The 11,923-nt window shown below is 46.5% G+C and overlaps 1 protein-coding gene across 3 annotated transcripts in view; it reads left to right on the forward strand.

Moving 5' to 3' along the window:
- Positions 1–11,923, forward strand: part of TSNARE1 (t-SNARE domain containing 1) — a 530,032-nt gene that overhangs the window by 44,749 nt on the left and 473,360 nt on the right. Inside the window, exon 3 of one of the 3 annotated variants that reach the window (XM_009332991.1) lies at positions 3,752–3,802. The exons of the other annotated variants lie outside the window; for them this stretch is intronic. The gene's annotated coding sequence lies outside the window, so the exon portion shown is untranslated. The remainder of the gene's footprint in view (positions 1–3,751; positions 3,803–11,923) is intronic. 3 annotated transcript variants of the gene reach the window in all.

Here is an 11,923-nt window from a genome sequence, read left to right on the forward strand (position 1 = left end):
CACAGGGGAAGGCATGGAGAATTCCCAGAAAGGCAGTTGAGTAATGGAAGGTGATGGGTCCAGATGGAGCAGAGACATCTTCAGAAGAGAGTCCCTCTTCCTCCGCTCTGGTTTCCATGCCGCTGAGCTTTGACAGCACTAAAACTTCAGGTAATGTCCTTGTGGAAGCCTTTCCTTGCTCAGAAGGGGGAGCTGGTTGCAATCCACTTACGCCATATCAAGCTGGGAGGAACATGGCATCTGTACAGACAGTTGGTCCCTGCAGCGTGTGTAGGACCATGCGCGAAGACACAAGGTGGCCCTGCAGCGAGGATGTGAATGTTGGAGTGAGGAAGCCTGGGTTGGTCTCTCTGCATCAGAAGTGTAATATAGGTGTACAGGACAGTGTCTTTGGCTGTTGATTTGTCTTGGCGCTGTCCTGGTTTCCACCCCAGAGGCTACTTAGGTTTTAGGAGGATGGTGTACATCTGACAGGCATGGGTTAAGTTGCAGCCTGGGGACGTTCCTGGAGAACCCACTAGGCAAACTCCTCTAGATAGCAGCCGTAATGGACATTGCACAAGTAAGATGCAATCTGTGCCTCCATCTCATGATTTTTGTTGTTTTTTTTAATAAATATTGTGTTTGTGTGCTTGGATGGCATTTTCCATTCAAAAAGGGAGGGAAAGAACGAATGCGTCACCCACATCCAAGGTGCCGGGCACATAACTCAGGAGTATTACTCATAAGACTGCAACCTCATTATCCAACTATGAAGGATGTCTTCCACCAATTTCCTCAGTCTGGCCACAATCCTGAAATTAATCTCACCTAAACAGTCAGTAGCATTTCCGCTATCAGTGCAGGCAGAAATTGTTTTGTTTCTTGGCTGAATGGTTCAGACAAAGAAGAAGAAAGGAAAAGAAAAAAAAAAAAAAAGCCCAAAGTATAATATTTAAGTGGGTGCATTCACTCTGGGCTTTAGAAAAGGATGTCTCCTTCCCAATTCCAAGCAGATGATGGAGTGCATCCCCTGGAAGCCCTGGATGGATTGCCATGATGTTGTCATCATAGTGTGTATCAGCATGTAGGGGTTGAGTCCGTTGCGACTTTATTAGCCTTGTTAGAGCTGCTCTTCCTCCTGCCATCTGAAGCTTCAGTGTGCGGTTCTTCCAGCCTCCCTGCCTTTCTTGTTGAATCTTAACGTATTTCTGTCTGTCATCTCCCACACCAGGTTTCCTGCTCCTAATCCTTGGTCATCACCAGAAACGACTGATGTTGCCCTTGGGCACGCTCATCCTGGCTGAACAGCAGGATGCTTTTCACAATGTTTGCTTTCCAGATGGATCTCCCCTCCCTAAGTCTGCTGTTTTGCTCTGCTGGGGAAAACACGTCTGCCCTGGGGTTTGTTTTGCATGCGCAAGCGTAGGTGGAGCAGATTGGAGAAGACTCAGAGCACCTGGGTGACTGGTGAGCTGGGTTGTTGAAGTGGTTTCCCTCCTGTAAACATCTGAGGAGGAGAGGATAGCTTACCCTTTTGGGTAACAGATGGGATCTGGAGTTACTGTGCCTTTGTGGGCACTGGTAGGATGAGCTGATTTTTGGATCTTGTTGCTTGGGAGAGCCCGTGTGAGGCTTCAGGCTCTCTTAAGTGCATGCTTCTGTATTTCTTTCTCCTGATGGAGAATCACCTGGGTTTTAGCTGCTCTTAGCACTGCCTTGCAATAAACGGCAATGGTGAGCATGTGAGGGTTGAAATTCAGACCTAAGTGCATCTCTCACTGATGTTAAGATTCAGAAACCCAGGGGTCTCTTATGTGCTCTTCATCATACTCTTCCTAAATTTCTGCTCCTGGAGTGGAAGAGGCTGGCAGCTGAAGTCATGAATTCCCAGCTCTCAGCCACTACTGCTTGTTTTCCTTCCTAAAGAAAGGAGATGAAGTAAAGGTGCTTTGGGACACCCAGCAGAAAAAGCATCCTTATAACCAGAGCAGTGATGGTGTTGCTCAACAAGAAGTTGGACCTGGGATGTCCTAGACAATACAAGGCAAACTGGCAGGCCGCACATCGCCTTGCCCTGCCCGTTAATCTCTAAGAAGCTGCTAACATTTCTTCTGTCAGCTGCTAGCTGTGGTTGGAGGCTTTTTAAAAGTTTCCCTTTGCCCCGTGGGCTAGTTTTACCTTACCAAGAGGACACAAGAGTGCTGGTGGGGATGTCCCAGGTGTAGGATGCTGAAGGATGAGGTGGGGTACACAGATTGCCACTCATCTGCTAACGAAGACTATGGTAAACAAGAGGCGATGGAGGACAAGGATTGAGCTGAGTTGCCTGATGATGATTTTCAGAGGTTAAATGGGCAGGTAGTTGGGAATTACATCCCCTCGCTGTAACAACTCAATAAGATCAATGTTTACAAAACAACTCACACAATTTGATCCAAATCTTGATTAAACCGCTAGGCTGGTTGTCCCTAGCCTGAAGCGCTCGGTATATATATTTGTTGTGCTACCTTTTGATGTTTCTCGCAGCCAGCAACAAGAAGCTGCTGATACAGGAGGGGAAAGTCTGCTGTCACAGTGTGTAATTGGCTTGGTATGTTTGCACAGAGGTCACCGACGGCTGGGATTGCTGCCCTGGGCAGATACAAATCATTGCTGCAATTTTATCTCTGAATTTTTCTGGCTGGGGAAATCGCATGCATTTTTTTTTAGTGAGCTTTGTATATAGAGCGTGCATATAGGAAGTATATAGCATGTATATAACAAGTGTTTATTAATACCTTAAAAATACAATTATATTCAGCAAACGGTGACCAGAGCATTATAGGAGCTAAATGCAGTGTGTGAAAAATGGCTTCCTCGTTGGCGTTAACTGAACAAAGCAAGTAGATGCATTAATTAAAAGGCCTTTTGTGATAGCAGACTGATGAATGGACACTGCATTTTCTTTGTAATGGAGCAACTTAGGAAATACTGCATACTTAATAGCTGTTGCAAGGTAGATGGATATGTTAAGGAATCCACAATTTATCTGGCTAATGCTCATCTTGCATCATGCGAGTGTCTGCGGGTAAAACCATATAGCTTGTGGGTGCAGCTCTGGGTTGCATCTCGAAAGCTGCCTGGGCCTCTTGGGGTTGCAGCAGCACTTTTTCCTTGCAGAAGAATTGGATGCTTTTATAGCCAAGAGGGGTTGTGTTTCTAGAAGGGTAGTCCTTAGGATAAAAGCTAAAAGTGGCAAGGTAGGGGGTTGCGTACATGTGTACGCAAGTGCAAGAGATAAACAGCCTGCTGGTGAGAAATGTGAAGATCTTGAATGAGCAGGGCTCTCCAGGTTCTCTCAGATTTGACGTAAACTGAACTGCTTAACTGGATTGTGGCCAGAGTGTTCCTCCCATGGCACATTCAGGATCCTAAAGAAGGCAGGACACTTAAATAAGTGATTCCCCTTTCCCATCGCAGGTTTTTTCACAGGTATCTTGCAACCAGTTATAACCCTCCTCTGCTAATCTGGAAGTCTTAAAACCCTTTAGCAGCTTTAGAGCTTCACATCTGCTTTCTTTTAAAAAGAAGATGCTATTCCCACACTCAGCAGTGATGTTTTGAGTAATCAACACTTGCTCTTGTACCTGGTTTGTACAGCCCAGTTCAGAGACTGCAAGTTGTTGCTGGACACCAGAGCTCATGGTGCTGATGGTGTCTGTGTTCTTAGGCATGATAGTGAAATAGTTTTCTTCCCAGTACTAATCAGTTGTCTCGCTTTTCTTTCCAGATTGGAAGAAAGTCTTGTGTGACCGGGGGAACAGGACTTAGGAAGCAGTTGGTAAGAGCATCTCTGCAGGAGAGGGTCACCTGCACATGGAAGGATGGGGCTCAGGCAGATGCAAATAAAATTTTGCCCTTGAGAAATTTTTTTTTTCCTGGCTTTCATTTATAGAAGCTTCACCCTCTTTTGGACTGAGTTGCAAAACGGGGGAGCTGTTTGTTGAAAGTTTTGAGCTCCTTCTTCTCCAAAACAAAGCCTTCCTGAACAGGCCTTTTATTCCTTCAAAGCTCTCCTCAAGCTACAACCCTGCCAGCAGTATTGTTTTAAGTGCCTGTGCTAACGTGATTAGAAATACCACTTATCTAACTCAAGTAAAAAACCACCTGTTTACCTACTCAAGCATAGCTGGTGGTCTGCCTAGTTGTCTTTTTTCACTCCCACATCGTTGATTTTTGTGCCAAACGAGGTTGTACACAACCATCCTACAGAAAGCTAGCAAGCAGGATTTGGTGATGTGTTGCTTTTCTGTGCGCTGATATGGTGGCAAGGCTGGGGAGGGAGTCCCTGTGCGTCATGCCTTAGCTTCACTCATATGGAGAGCAACCTGGTCCAAGAGCTGTCTCAGAGCTGTGGCCATATTTCTGTGTTCTCCCTGTGTTGTCATTGTGCTGGTCTTCTGATGGTTTCGTGTCTTTGATCTCTAGAGCTAGCTATGTACAGAAAAAAATGAAATATGGAGAATGGCAGTGTTTTGAAACACGGGTGCTTAAAGATCCCCTGTAGAATTAGAATCATAGACTCATAGAATGGTTTGGGTTGGAAGGGACCTCTAAAGGTCATCTAGTCCAACCCCCTTGCCATGGGCAGGGGCATCTTCAACTGGATTAGGTTGCTCAGAGCCCCGTCCAACCTGACCCTGAATGTTTCCAGGGATGGGGCATCCACCACCTCTCTGGGCAACCTGGTCCAGTGTTTCACCACCCTCAGCATAAAAAAATTCTTCCTTATATCTAGTCTGAATCTACCCTCTTTTAGTTTAAAACCATTCCCCCTTGTCCTGTCACTACACGCCCTACTAAAAAGTCTGTCCCCAAATTCCCTGAAATCACTGAGGGCCACGTTGTTCTGTAGGTCTTCAGGTTTAACGTCATGTCCCTCCTCTTGGAAACTCTTCCCAGGGTGAATAAAGCCTTGTTGGTCTCGTGTGCAGTGTTGAAAGGTAAGCAGGGGAGTGCTGGTCCCATGCCACGCTGGTGGGATGTGCATGCATTCCCTGGATGCTCAGTGGACTGGTCCACTCTCAGGGGACTTGCCATCTGCTCCAGCAGCAGATCCATAAGCAGCAACTCTGTTCTTGGCCAGGACAGCTGAAGCCAAGCTCCATTGGCTTTTCCCAGGACTATTCTTTCATTTTCCCTCCCATCTGATTTACCTCCACTTGGAGGTGTAGGGAGAAGCTGTGGATTTACAGGACTCTTCCATGGTGTCCCTTGAGACAGCAGCTCTTGATTCATCACCTGCAAGGCTTGTATATGGGGAGAGAACAGAGCTTCGTGTAATTTTCATGTTACCTGCGGCAGTACCATTGCTGAATCAGTGGGACGGGTGCCCATTTTGGTACGGGTGATGTTTCCTTAAATATCAGTGCTCATTGCCCCTGGATCACCTTGCAGCAGTACTGACTAAAGAGTATTAGTGGTGTTATTGCTGTCCTGAATAGTCCCCCAGCACCACTTTTGCTGGGGAGAGATAACATAAATTGTCCTCCTACAAGGATCTGGGCTGAAAACTAGAGGATTTGGCTTTCAGTACGAGCTAGTCGTGCCTTAAAACAAATTTTGCTGAAGGCGTCTTTTCTCAGCTTTATAGCTTTCCCTTTCCATTTCTTGCTTTGACGTGCCGTTTCTTTCTGTGTGGCAGAAGGGACTGGCTGCGTGGGAATATGGCCTCTGGGAGCTGCCTAGACCGATGTGTTAGAAAGGTGTAGTTGACCAGGTGGTGGGGCTGATGGTTTTAGCAGTGAGGGGGCAAATAGCTGTTGTGCCATCTCTGTATCTCTGAGCCGTCTTGCTCTTGCTGGACCTGGAGTCACGAGCCTGGTGCAGGGCGTTGTTTGGTGGTGTGAATTATGAAGAACGCCAAACGTGATGAATGTGAAAGTCCCTTCGCGCTTTGAGAGATGTGTTGATGGTGTCAGCCAAGCCGGGGTCAAGATATTTGTCTTCCAGCAGCTGCCGTGATGGTCCCTGGCTGTGTTGACAGCGTGTTGGCCCCTGTTGTTTTGTTGACCTGTCCAACTTCGTAACTGTTTCTGTGGTGTCTGTGTTCTTGGACACTTGCTGATCACCCTCTCCTCACTCTGTGTGTACCGTGGGTCTGACTCTCTGCCTGTGTACATGCTGCGTGATGAGGATGAGGAAAGTGGGTGGGAACTGTTTGGGGAGGGTCACCCCAGCTGCAGGTTGGGTATGGGATGCTCTTGAAAGCCTTGCTGTTTGGTAGCCACATGTTGGTCCTTTGGGAGCAAACCTACAGAAGGACATCTCTTGCAGCAGAGAGGCCATATCTCTTCCTGTACAGATTTGCTGTTATTCACCTCCTGATACCCTTAAAGTCCACGTAGCGGAGTTGTTTTTAGCTCCTTGATTCTCCCCGCCTGGGATCTGCATTGAGCGAGCGCTGGTCAAGGCACTTTTGCTGGGAGGGGTGTACAGAGTGCAAGCACAGCGTGCTCCCTGGCCCCAGCCCGCTTCATCCACGTGGCCAAGTGTTTGCCAGAGGCTGCTGAGGTCTGGAGAGGCCACTCCATGCTAAGTGCACCAGCGGGTCCTCCCTGGGGATGTTGTTCAACCGGCCTGACCCATGCTTCAGCCACTCAGGTGACGCAAGTAAGAGGTTGACTGGGGCTCAGCCTGTGCTTGGATTCGCGTCCACTTGGGAGCAGTGAGCATCAGCTTCAGTGCTCAAACTTTTCTTGTATGACCAAGTGTTTTTTTTTCTTCTTGTCTCTGACTAGTCATTTGTGCTTTCAGGTAGAGGCACGGTGATTGGAAAAATTGTGTTTATATCAGTGCATAAAAAAACATATGCATGCATACAACTATATATAAAAGATACCTTTGTTTGCTGAAGCAAATGGAGCTGTAACATCCATGTGTTGATGCCCTTATTGTGCCCAGGCCCTTCCTAGATCTTGTTGCCTTATCCCTGTCCTTCCGATGTTTGCAAGTGTTGCTGTTGAACCTCACAAATGCTGTTTTCCATGTGGATACTGATTTTGTCTTTAGGGGTGCTAAGGAGTTGGGGACGTTGTTTGTCCAAGGGCACATACAGGAGCTCAAAGTGATGTGTACTTTCTGGTGGACTTGGGTTGCTATTGCTCCTCTCCCAGCGTGCTGCTCCGTCTCCTCGTACCACATGTGGTTCCCGGCTGCGGCGTTGCTCTGCGGGATGCTGTCAAGTGTGTATGGAAGGCAAAAGGAGCCATTATGCAACATCCTTGTGGCTGTCCCAGCTGTCAGCATGTGATGTGAATGGTGTGGTGACCCAAAATAGTTTCTCCCTGGGTGGTGGGTTAAGCTGGTACCTACCCACGCCTGCCTTTGTCTGGGTGTCCTGATGTTTAGCATTCAGTACGCCACCCACCTTACAGCAACGGGCAGTGTCGCTGGGCTGTTAGCATATTTTGTGTTTTCTCAGACCAGTTTCTTGGCCAACGTTTCAGCACTGGGGTGGTTTCTGGCCAGATTTCACCCATGTGGTGGTCCCTGCTCAGTGAGCAGGACTGGCTTTGCCTCCGCAAAGCCTGCGGCTCCTGTCTTGCTGCTTTTTCCCTGCATCTCAACGCTTGCGTTCCTGCAAGTGAACAAGATAACCACCACGTCGTTTTTGTAGCAAACTCTCCTTGAAGTGACAGCCGTGGGCAAAAGCGTATTGATGTGGTGCGTTGGGATTGCTGATTCGCTGGGCTGTTGTCCTAATCTCCTTAGCATTGAAAGAGTTGCCGCTCCGAGCTTCCTCGGTTGTCTTTCTTGAGAAACACCGCCTCCGAGTAACTCGGGATCTGCACAAATTCCCCGGTCTTCCCCGAAGAAGTAGGAAGGTGTTCTCCCACTTCAGCAACGTGGTTCGGGTTTGGCAGAGTGTGGAACTAGAGTGAAAGCTTTCCACGCTTGGACGCGAACGTTGCTGTCTGGCCGCGGGAGGTGTCTGCCGTGCACCACATGGGAAGAGGGTTTCTTGTGTTTTGGGAGTGCTCCTCAGATGGGGAAAACCTGGGTGTTAAGGAAGGATTTATCTTTTTTTTTTGACATGCGGGGGGAATACAGGGAAATGAAATTATAGTTATTGCAGTAGCTATTGCTAAGGACAGCTCCTGGATGTTTGTCAACTTCAAAAATGAGCTTAATCTCCACCACATATTAAGGGATTGATGAGAGCTTTCCTGTGCTGTGCAGGTGTTTGGACTAAGCACTGGCACCTGAAAATGCATGAACTCTGGAAATCCAATGTTATTCCCACTTCTCAATCTCCTGTGGCATCGTGAATCTGCTGGTGGCTGCCATCACCTATTTTCCAGCCTATAAATGTCCTCTTTTGCAGCTCGGGTGGGATGGGGGAAAGATGAGACTGTCCTTGCCCTCCCTCCATCAAATTGCTACCAACTTCAGGTTGAGATGCTGGGGTTGATGACTTAGCTTTATTTATGTATGTGTTTATTTTTTAAAGAAGTGGAGGGACTGATTTTTTTTTTTCCTCTTTTGACCTGGAATTTCCAGAAACTCGGGTTCCACAATCAAGAGTAGGTGCCTCCTTGTCTTAAAAGCAAAGACATCTGTGCAACCGCCTTAATTTCTGCAGTGAGCTGCCAATGAATCTGTCCTGTGTCAGGCCAGACTTTTTGGCTGCAACCTTGGTTTTTCAGGGCACATCAGTGTCTTCTGAATTATCTGCATCCCTGGGCCTTACAACTTTTCTCTTCTCTTCCCTTTGCCAGCTTTGGATTTTTTTGTGTGTTTTAAAAACATCTCCTCCACACACGGGCAGGTTTCTGTGCTGGTTTGGGATGGCAGCCAGCGTTTCTACAGCTGGTGTGTTGATTGTCGTGCGAGGTTTCTGCAAAAGAGGCAAATCCAGATGTCCCCTTTTTTTAAGCAGCAAGGAAGGAGCTGATGTGAGTTACTTCTGCATTTAGAGATCCAAAAGGCCGAGTGTATTTATCTTTTAGCTGAATGGGGTGACAGCTCTCCAGCCTGTTTGCTGCAAATTCAAGGTTATTTTATGGAGTCGTGGTGGGGATCTTTCCTCTTTTTTTCCTCTCCTCTCACAGTGTGCAAGGATGGAGATACTGTGTGCGGGGTGGTGTTTGAGCAGGTGCTCTGAGGGATGTGGATCGCAAGGATGAAGAACTGAGTGTAGGTTTGGAAGAGGATTTTGTTGGCAGCTGCAGAGCAGAGGGAAGGGAGTCTGGCAGTGATTGCACAGGAATGGTCTCCAGAACCCCAAAAATACTGATCCAGCATCAAACAGTAAGAGAAGGAAACTCTGTGGCGCTATCCAAATCAGTTGTTATACTAATTCCCAGGGAAAGGACATCACTTTTTTCTAAAACGACAATTTTTCTATGAAATTTGAAATGCTGGTGAAACTTTGAAATTCTTGGTGACTTCCTAACTCCACTCCTCTTCCCACCTTCATCTTCCAGCCACGTACAACCTAGAGCGAGGAAGGAGCGTTCATAAAATCAAGCAGCACAAAGGTAATGAAGAGGAGAGGCAACAAGATGGTGCCTGTCATTGAGGGAGAGCATTTCTGCGTTGGAAGGTGGTTTGAATTAGTGTTTGCTGTTTTAAGGCAGTGCTGCAGATTGGCTCATGTCATCAGTCCTTGTCTCCTCAACAATACAATTGCCTGAGACAATCTACTCTGGTTTAAGCTGGCCAGCTGGGAAGGATTTTGTCTTGGAAACTTTCAAGTTAGAAGTGTATTTTGAATTAGAAAGAAATTCACTCTATCTGTTTTGAGAGAGCAGCTGGGAAGCAGAATAAAGAATTCCTTTATTTTTATTGGGAAAGGAACAAAAAAATTTGAACAAATACAGAAAGAAATAAAGAAAACCTGCAAACAGAGTTGAAAAGGCTCACCTTCAGTACAGTTGTGTGTGAATATTATTCTGAAGCCCTCTTTGGGATCAAAGAGTCTTTGCCAAATGCAAAATATTGTCTGTACCTGCCAGCGTTGCTGCTGCAAGAAGGTGCTGTTGTTCAGTAAGTAGTTAAAATTTTGGGGGAAAATATGTAGAAAGTGATTAAAAAGTAATTTAAAATATCTGTGCTTTCCCATTAAGCTTTTGCCAATGGCATTAAACAGTCTGTTTCTTCCCCTGCGCTTGTAACAAGCCTATTGTCACGCTGTAGGCACTTTTATGATAAAAAAAGTAACATCGTGTATCGACCAAAGCTCAGTTAACTGAAGCAAGTGGAAGAACTCCCTTAGCAAACAACCACCTGCGGCTGGGGATGTTGATTTCTCTAGGGATTAGTAAATTTGGCATATCAGTGCATTTTTAAATAATTCCATACCCTCATCATGCCAGTTAGGGAAAGGGTGTTATTTTCATTCTTTCCCTTAAACTGGACCAGGAAAACCATGTGTTGGAATTTGTTTTTTTCCTTCCAATTACAATAGAGCAACAATGACAACAACAACAACAACAAAGGCAGTAAGCAGTTGGGGCAGACTGTAGAGTTGAGGGAATACAGATGTGTTAATGCTTTCCTGGCTCTGAAAAATGCCTACTTTGCCCATTACAGGAAAAACAAGGTTGCAGCTCTGAGAGCGTTAAAGGGGGCTTATAAAAAAGATGGCAGCAAACTTTTTAGCAGGGCCTGTTGTGACAGGACAAGGGGGAATGGCTTTAAACTAAAGGGGGGTAGATTTAGACTAGATATAAGGAAGAAATTTTTTACACTGCGGGTGGTGAAACACTGGCCCAGGTTGCCCAGAGAGGTGGTGGATGCCCCATCCCTGGAAACATTCCAGGTCGGGTTGAACGGGGCTCTGAGCAACCTGATCTAGTTGGAGATGTCCCTGCCCACGGCAGGGGGGTTGGACTAGATGACCTTTAGAGGTCCCTTCCAACCCAAACTATTCTATGATTCTATGATTCTATGTGTTGCACCCATGTAATAATATAAGTAGTATAAGTGATATTATAAGAGCTTGCATGAAGAGCTTGAATATGCTCAAAACCCTTCTGGATGGGGTCTGGAGGCGCTGATTTCATTGGGTATTTGAGGCAACTTTTGGGTCATATTTTTTCACAGCTCTCTTGGCCTTTGCTTGGTGGTGTGGTTTTCCAAACCACACATTAACTCAATGGAGTCTCAGTGGAGTGAATGGTTCCTTAGAGTCAGCTAGATCTTGTTGGTGGAGTTGGACTTTGTTAGTCATGGGGGGTGTCCTGAATAAAGTAATCTGCAGGACTGGGCCCAGAGGGGTTGTCCCCAGAGACTGCTGTCTTCAATCTGGAGAGGACTCTCAACTTCAGCTCCATGGGAAGGAGCTTCCAAAGAAGCCTTGGACCTGCCCTCCTCGAACCTCTTCTGTTGAGAAAAGTTGCTGAAGGCAACATATGCTTCATTATAAGCATTGACATCCATACTGGCTGTTACGGTAAATGGTTTTTTTCCATATGCCAATGGCTTGATGTCTCGTTTTCAGATATCACCCCAAAGCCTTTTTTTGTCTTCTCTCTTTGCTTCCCTAAATAATACCTGAAGGAAGAAATAAACTTGGAGGGTGCTGTCGTAGCTGGTGTGCAAGGTGCTATATAAAATAAGTCTGTCTTGGACAGCATTGCTTGCCCTGTCGGTGCAGCCTTTGGTTGGTTTGTTGGCTCCCAGCCTGCAAACACTTTCTGGCAATTTGGTCCTTTGGGCAGAGCCACTCTTCTAGTTAATGAAATCTGAGGACTATTATGCTGAAAAGCTGTCCTCCTCCACCAGTGCTCCCCTCTCTTGCCCTTATTTCTTCTTTGGATGTGTGCTTTCTTCTTAGGACAGGGAGGCTTCCCCGTGTCTGCAGTGAGGAGAAGTGAAAGCAGGTTGAACAAAGAAGCTCAACATTGGAAAGCTCTACAGGACATGAAAACCTTTTCTTGCACAATGGTGGTTCCCA

The sequence above is a fragment of the Pygoscelis adeliae genome, unplaced genomic scaffold (genome assembly GCF_000699105.1).
Source record: "Pygoscelis adeliae isolate BGI_AS28 unplaced genomic scaffold, ASM69910v1 Scaffold38, whole genome shotgun sequence".
NCBI classification, from domain to species: Eukaryota; Metazoa; Chordata; class Aves; order Sphenisciformes; family Spheniscidae; genus Pygoscelis; species Pygoscelis adeliae.